Source organism: Apis dorsata, unplaced genomic scaffold, assembly GCF_000469605.1.
Source record: "Apis dorsata unplaced genomic scaffold, Apis dorsata 1.3 scaffold_295, whole genome shotgun sequence".
NCBI lineage: Eukaryota > Metazoa > Arthropoda > Insecta > Hymenoptera > Apidae > Apis > Apis dorsata.
Genome location: NW_006263570.1, coordinates 2,375,341 through 2,383,326, shown reverse-complemented (window position 1 = coordinate 2,383,326; position 7,986 = coordinate 2,375,341). Strand labels below are relative to the sequence as shown.

General features: G+C 32.9%; 1 protein-coding gene and 1 pseudogene across 1 annotated transcript in view; one reads left to right on the top strand and one right to left on the bottom strand.

Moving 5' to 3' along the window:
- Window positions 1–7,986, bottom strand: part of LOC102678975 — a 17,532-nt pseudogene that overhangs the window by 5,886 nt on the left and 3,660 nt on the right.
- LOC102679332 overlaps window positions 5,357–7,986 on the top strand; it is a 24,030-nt gene continuing 21,400 nt past the window's right edge. The window contains exon 1 of the transcript XR_422030.2: window positions 5,357–6,174. The gene's annotated coding sequence lies outside the window, so the exon portion shown is untranslated. The remainder of the gene's footprint in view (window positions 6,175–7,986) is intronic.

Sequence of the window (7,986 nt, the reverse complement as noted above, 5' to 3'; positions counted from 1 at the left end):
CCCCGCCCCCTCTCCCCGTGAGTTTGCCAGAACGAAACTACGTGCGTGGTCTGGATGCATGCAATTTTGACTAGATTAACGCTGCATTATTCAGTTAATTAACTACTAGGAACCGCTTCTCCCGGTGTTTTCGGTATCTCCCTGAAAACAACGTCGTTTGTCTTGCGCCTCCGCTCTGAGACATTGTGCCGCCGTTACGGTCTGCCGGATCTGTAGGCTCAAGGCTGGCTTATTCCAGTTGCCCGCGTATATAAGTTAGACGCCAGTAAGAACGAAGAGGAGAGCTTTCACGGTTGAATCTACACGATTCAACCGCTGCTCACTGATATTGAAGTTTCGCGTATCAAATGAAATAACTTTCGCGTGGGAAACGCGTATATGAGTAAAATGTTTAAGTTGAGGAAAATTGTGATTGTCTTGCTTTAAGTTTAATATTTAATATATGTCGTAAATGGGATTTTTAATAGGAAAAAAAGTATTAAGATGATGAACTTTTTTTTTTATTTACTTTTGTTGATTTTTTGTTTCTGTTAATGTTTCGTTTACAATGTTTTTATATAATTTAAATCTATAATTTTAATTTTGCACTACTGTTGACGAGGATACTTGCATGTTTTAAATTTTATGTTATGAATCAAATATTTATCGCTTTCTTTATCAATGTATAGTCGAACATTCTTACGTAAAATTTAATCTTGTATATAAAATTCTGTTGCAATAATATTTTCCAAAATAATTATGTATCGCCTGTATTATAATCTAAATGCAAAAGTTTGTTAGTGGAAATTTTCACATAAAGTTTTGTGCAAACTAATATCGATAAGTAAATATATGGCGAAAGATAGTTGATCGATGCTTTGATGTTTCCTGGTACAAATTACAAGGATCCGAGTAAACCAAGCGTCGGTTAATTACTATTTGGCTGAAAACCAGTGTTGGCTTGAGCATATATAATTCGAAAATTAGAAAATTAAAGGAAATCAAATCTTTCCGATTTCCCGTTGAGCGCGGCTGATGTTCAGTTTCAATTTAGCCAACCATCATCAAAAGGAAAATCATGTCCATTCCGGGGTATACGCGGGGAACGTATCAAACGTTACAACCGCCATCTTCTTCGAGAACATTAGACGATATTGCAGTGACGTTCAGCGTTTCCTCTCAAGCGCGAGCTCTCCAAACTTTGGGCGAATCGAGGATAGAGCAACAGACGAAGAGAACCGGCAACCGAAGAGAAACGAGAGCAACGAGAAAGCTGAGGGCAAAGCAGGAGGAATGGCTGAATATTCCTCGAGGACGGAGCTGCAGTGGCTGGTAACACGGACGTCTAAGCGTACGCTGATTTAGGAACTAAGGTATAACGCTAATATAGAGCTATCTTGCTACGTACACACACACACAAACATATAGAGTACATATACAAACGTAATAAATGCGCCTTTCGCAGAATATACATGCGAGTATTTATTGAAATTATTTACGCCTCTTTGGCGCTTATAAGTTCTGACTGTATTTTATGTAAGATGTTTATTTAACAGGAGAAAATAAATAATAGTTGTAATAAAAGAAATATTTTTTTTAATTTTGTAAATAATGAATAAAGTACATTCATACAAAAAGTTAATTTTTCTTGCATAATGAAAATTTTACTAAATATTTTGAACATCATATTTTATCCAAATAAAAGAAAAAAAAAATATGTATTGCTTTCAGAAATTTAAAAGTGGAATTGTATTAAATAAATACATTAAAAAAATAGTTATCTATAAAACATTTTTAAACAATTTTTATACATATAATTATTTAACATTTGCTATGATATAGGAATAAATATAAATTTGTGTTGCATTTACCTGATTTTAGATTTTAAAAATATTTCTAAGAATTTGTTTCTACATTCATAATTCATAATACATAAGATAGAAGCATAAAAAGCTTTTAACAAAATGTACCATTCACTATCTATATATAAATGGTTCTTTAAAACTCTGCAATATTGTTAATTCCAAAAAAAGAGAACAACGATAAAAAAAAATATTAACTAAAAAATATATCAACATTAGATCTTAATTAAAAACATCTCTCTATCTAATTAAATAAATCCGTTTCAACTCAAAAACAGAGAGAGAAAGAGAGAGAGAAGAACTACGGAAGAGTGAATCCGCATTCTAGATCAATTCCACTTAAAACGATTCCATCGAATGCAATCAAACATCGCGAAAGAGAGAGATGGAAAGATTGTTGACCCGAACGCATTCGAAGGAAACGTCCCTGGGAGTTTGACGTCAGAACGGTACCACGGAAGCATTTCGTGGGAATTTGAAGGTATACGAAGGTATACGAGACCACGAGCATTCTCTCTGGAGGGCCAACAAGCAAGGAGCAAGTAGTGCGATCGCGTTATGTTGCAGACTGGAACTCCCGTTAACCGTATGTGTACGTGTGCATGCAGAGACCCCCTACACCCCCAGGAGCTACCTCCCTCCCCCCTTATTCACCTCCACCTCAACCCCCTTCCACCGTTCAACCCTTCCTTATTGCAAGTTCTACGGTTCGTGCATTAAACTATGGAGTTGCCCAGGCATCGACCCAACCCTACCATCTGGATATGCGGCCCGCGCGCATATACGCTATGTACATTTCTAATCAAGCGATATTGTAACTGCGGTCTAACCTCCAAACACCACGGCCTCCAACACCACCTCCATTCCCGTCTTCCCTGCCGACATCGTTGCCCCCACTATGTTACTCCCCCTCTCACCTCTGAGACCACCTTCTACAACTTTATCGAACCTTCTTTGCGAACTTCGATGATTTTCGAGGGTCGATAATGTTTTCGATGTCGATTTGAAAGAAATCAGGGAGGGAGAAACTCTTGTAGCAATAACATTTTTGAAATTTTTCAGGTTTGAAAGGAAAGTTAATAATTAAATGTATATTTTTTTTATTTTGCTATTTTTTTTCATCTTATAAGTTAATTTGTAACACTTTCGTTATCTTTCCTTCGTTTTAAAAAAATGTTAATCTTGTTAAATACATTTTAAATGTATATAATTGTTATGAATTCTAAAAACTGAATTCTAAATTCTAAAAACTGTTAAATATTGGATTGTTAACTAAAAAAAGTCTAGTATCATTTAAATTTTTTTATGGAAGGATAAAAAATAAAACAATTTAAAAGTTATTTAATGTAAAATTAAATACTTCGTACGCTATCTTTTTAAAATGTAAAAATATCTGTAATAAAATTCTTCTTTCTAAAATAATTATAACTAAATTTAATCGATAATTCAAACTCTTGAAAATAAAAATAGACATCAAAATATTCTTGCGAAGAAATCGTTTAACAACGAACCATACTTCCGTTTGTCGAAAGAAGAAACACAGAGCATGTTATTGATATCGAATTCTTCAAGTCAAACAACGTATATCGACAAACGGAATTGCGGTTTGTGTCTTCAACCAATCCCCTCTCTGCGCGAATTTCTCGGAAAATCAACGAACTCTGCTACTACCATTCCTAACCCATGCAAATATGGCTGCTACTGCGTCGTGACTGCAATCGACTCGAAATGGAATTCGTGTGCAATCGTAGTTGAAGTTATGCAATCACGAAGACCGCCATAATCGTGGAATAAGACATTTAATGAAAAGCTAAGCGCGCAGACCACCGGGCAATTGGTAGCGAAGTCGAAATTAATTTTAAAATGAAATTCAAGGGTCGCGATGGATTCAATTACACGCACGTGTTTTTACCCCCTGATATTGAAATAGAAATCTAACTTTAAACTGGTAGTACCTACTTATTTAAACGAATAAACTACGTATAATTTATATTAAATTAAACTTTTTCTATAACTTGTGTATGATTGTGGAAAATTTTTGCGATTTTTTTTTTATTTTTAATATTCTTAAATTCATTGTCAACGTTGAAATTTTACGTAACGCGACATAGAAGAAATTTATTCAATCAGATAAAGTATACATGAAGAGCAGGACTCTATTTCAATAACATTTCTACAGAATTACTCGTCTGTAGGGAAAATTCCATTGAATATAGGGGTCCATTTTGTACGAAGTTATTTGACGCTCGATTAATGATACGAACATTACGGCACACACCCACCCTAAACCCATGTCTCAACCCTTACATGCCTAAGCACCATCGTGGTATTATGCGATTTTGCGAACGATAGATCCGCATAATCCGTAAGGATCGTGACCGAGAGAGAGGGTGGTGGAGGTGAAAAGTTGAGAAAGACAAAGCAACCCCTTGTATAATCGTTTAATCGACGAATCTATAGAAGCAACGCTGTTTATCTTAATTATTGTAATCGTTTACACGTGAAAATAATATAATTGATAGTCTTTTAAATATGAAAAATATAAATTTAGAAGAGAAAAATAAAAATATCTGTTATGAATCAATTTTTATTTATAAATTATTATTTCAATTATTTAAATCATTTGAAATTAAATTACAAATTATTTTTACTCTACTTCATTCTTTATAATAAAATTTCTAAAAATTTAAAAATAGAAACGAAGATTCGATATAAATTAAGAGAAATGAGTGGAAAATTAACGAACGTGATGGCAAATTATTATAACTATAAATTATTCAAAAATATTTATATATGTTGCATACAAGATAAAAGAAATTCTACAAAACAAGTTCGTGAGAATCAGCTACAGATCTGTTCACAGAGTAACTGATTTGATGAAAACCTGTTCTATCGAAAAGCTGCTCTGGACCGCGCTGTTTTCTCACGGCATTTGACCACTGGTCATCTTATGCGCGAGAGATGCGTGGAATACATCCACCCTTAGACGAGTTAGAAGGGATGAAACTGGCCGGGGCAGATTTAATAGCTTCAGAAAATTTTGCATATGATGGTATATACATTTTTCTTATATCATGTTAATTTGTATTATTTTTTAAAACATTTCAATAATTATTAACTGTTAAATATCTATAAACATACATAGAGAATGAAATAATGTATGTATAAAAAATTCTACTGGAATAATTTCATTTAATTTAAATGAAATATTAATTATTATATAATTTAAAAATATAATTTGATAGAAATGCTATAAAAAATTACAATAAAAAATATAAGATATAAAATAAATAATTAAGATCTTTGATAACTAATAAAACATAAAAATTACAAGAATCATCTTATACTTTATTATTATTACTATTATATTATTATTATAATTTATACATTAAATATTTATTTCAAATATAAATAATAAGAAAAGAATTGTAATAAGAAATAAAATCAATGTATAATAAAACTTTATTAAAAATGAATTAATAATTAAACAAATATAAAATCCAACATTGACGCACTAATAGATATTATAAATCTCTTATGATTTATGATCCCAAAATTACAACTGAAATTACTCGTCGATATGAATAATACATCGACAAAACTGCTTTCATAAATTCGCAAAAAAACGATCCCTACCAAAAACTCCACCACAAATATTGTAAAATTTCTCGATCATTTGTCTGCATGAACAGCTGAACGAATTTTATTACCCATTACCCACCAAACAAGAAGAAGATGGAAGAGAGAAGGATAAAAACGCACAATTTGTTTCGGAAATTTGAAAAGGAAGCACTATGTACCAGATTCCAAGATAGAAAATAACCTGTTCTTGCCACTAAGGGTGACTAAGAGCTGGACCACCCTGTGTTCTCACGGTGTCGTGGACCAATGGTCATCCTCCGTGCATCGAAGAAATAAAGAAGCGAGTCTCCACGTGGTGGGGAATGTTTAGAATTTGAAAAAGAAAATTCCACTTCTTAATTGTTCGCGTTTAACGGCAAAGAACTGGTTTCGCGTATTTCAAGAGACGAAAATCTGGGTTTGTCGGTCAGTATCGGGGATGCTGCGCTCCATGCAGCATCCCTTCGTCTCGTAAAGTAATTTTTCACGATCCAATGATAGTTCTCGACCGTCGCGCTTCAAAGTATCCCTCTTGGCTCATAAAATAATTTTATTGCGTCTCGATGTGTCTCGCGTTAAAAATCAGTCGTTTCTCAAACGTGTTCGGTCGTAAAATAAAATCGTGTAATAAAATTTTACGGCTCTGTTCGTTTTTCGTAAAAAAATAGTGACTTCGATGATCGTTCCACGTCTTCGTTCTTGTAATACTTCGGTGAGTATTCTTTAAATTCTTCTTTTAAGTGATTTAAAAAATTATGTAACTATTATCGATTTAAATTATGAGATTTAATTTTTATTAGAATGAATTAACAAAAAAAAGCTGTTGGTTTTGTTATTATTAATAATAAAATTTAGGAAAACTTTCATATCGCTGTAATATAAAATCTTATTATATTCTTTAATTATAATTTTTTTTCTCACTAAGTTAAACATTTAATAAAATATTTTTTTAATTTATGTAACATGACGATTATCCGTATGATCATGCTTATCATTTAATTTTTTCAAATCTGATTAAATTTCGATTGAAAGTTCCTTTCCTCGTAAAACAGAAATAACTTTAAATCCACTAACCAAATTGAAACAATCTCATACTTTTGGCCGATAATGTAATTAGCCGCAAAAACCATAATTGAGGCGTATAATTTAAGGACCTTCTCCGCAAACTTTTTTCGCGAAATGAAATAACTTATCCTAATGAAATAACGTTAGCCATCGACGAACGAAATTAAAAGAAAGAGAAAAAGAAAGAAAGAAAAAAGAAAGAAATAGAATTGCAGGGAATTGAATTCGCCACTTTGGTGTAGAAATTGGCCGGGCAACTTCATTGAAACGAAATATCGAAATTTCCATCGAAACATTATATTCCAACGGAGCAAAGGTGCTTCAGAGTAATATTCGACGCAAAGCAATATCGCGTTACATGCAGTACCGTGTTCGATGCTCGTGACCGAGCCAGTTTAAGGTTAGAATTATTGATCTAATACTCTGAGGAAGCTAAGCCGAGTGTCTACGTCGGCCGTGAACGTATCTTATATTTCCCATACCATCGACCACCCCCAACTGAGCTCAAAGCCTCGAGCTTCGCAACCCCAAAAGGAACCCAATAATTAATCGCGTCCCAAGCGAAACACCCTCGAATAGACGTAGCCTGTCACTACATGTTAAATAGATTCCTCGTATATATAGTTAAACCGTGTATATCAAATTATATTTCTTTGAAATATGATTGTCAGTTTCTTCGACGGTTGAAGTACATTTAAGTTTCTTAACATTTATCTTTTTTGGGGAGGGGGGAAAGAAATGTAGCAATTTAAATTGATTCCAGATATTTCAACTCATGATTTTTTACTTCAAATTTATAGATATATTAATATCTTAAAATAAATATCTTATGCTTACTGTTTTTTTCGAATATAGAATAGTATTTTCAAGCTTGAACCAATTAATAATTACACTAGATAATATAATAATTATTCTAAATATCTTTTTTTATTTTTGCAATATGATAGATATAGATAAAAATCTTCAAAAATGATATAACTACATGAAAAATATTAGAAAATTCAAAATTTGTGCAAAGTATTTCCCTTTACACCATAATATCTAATTCTCTATTAAAAATACTACAACAAATTATTAATCCTTAACTATCATAATTCTTATATTTCATTTTATTACATAAAATATTATAACAAATATTTCAATTGTTATAAAAAATCCAATAACGCATTAATCATTGCTTCACCCCATCTACGAATAATCCTCCTTAAGAGAGTGAATCTCCACCAAATAAGACACGAAGACACATCGACGAAGGAAACTTGAATCGACACTTTGGAAAAGTCGTGAATCAGAAGCAATTAGGCCGCGCGGGAAGCGCGAGCATCGACAAACACCGGCAAATTAGATACATACGTGGAGAGGGGTTGAACCTTAGACGAAGTGTTAGGTCGGTCAAGCCAGGTTGGAAACTACGTGCGGCCGGTGATTACGTCGATCGTCGAAAGAACAAACTCTGGAT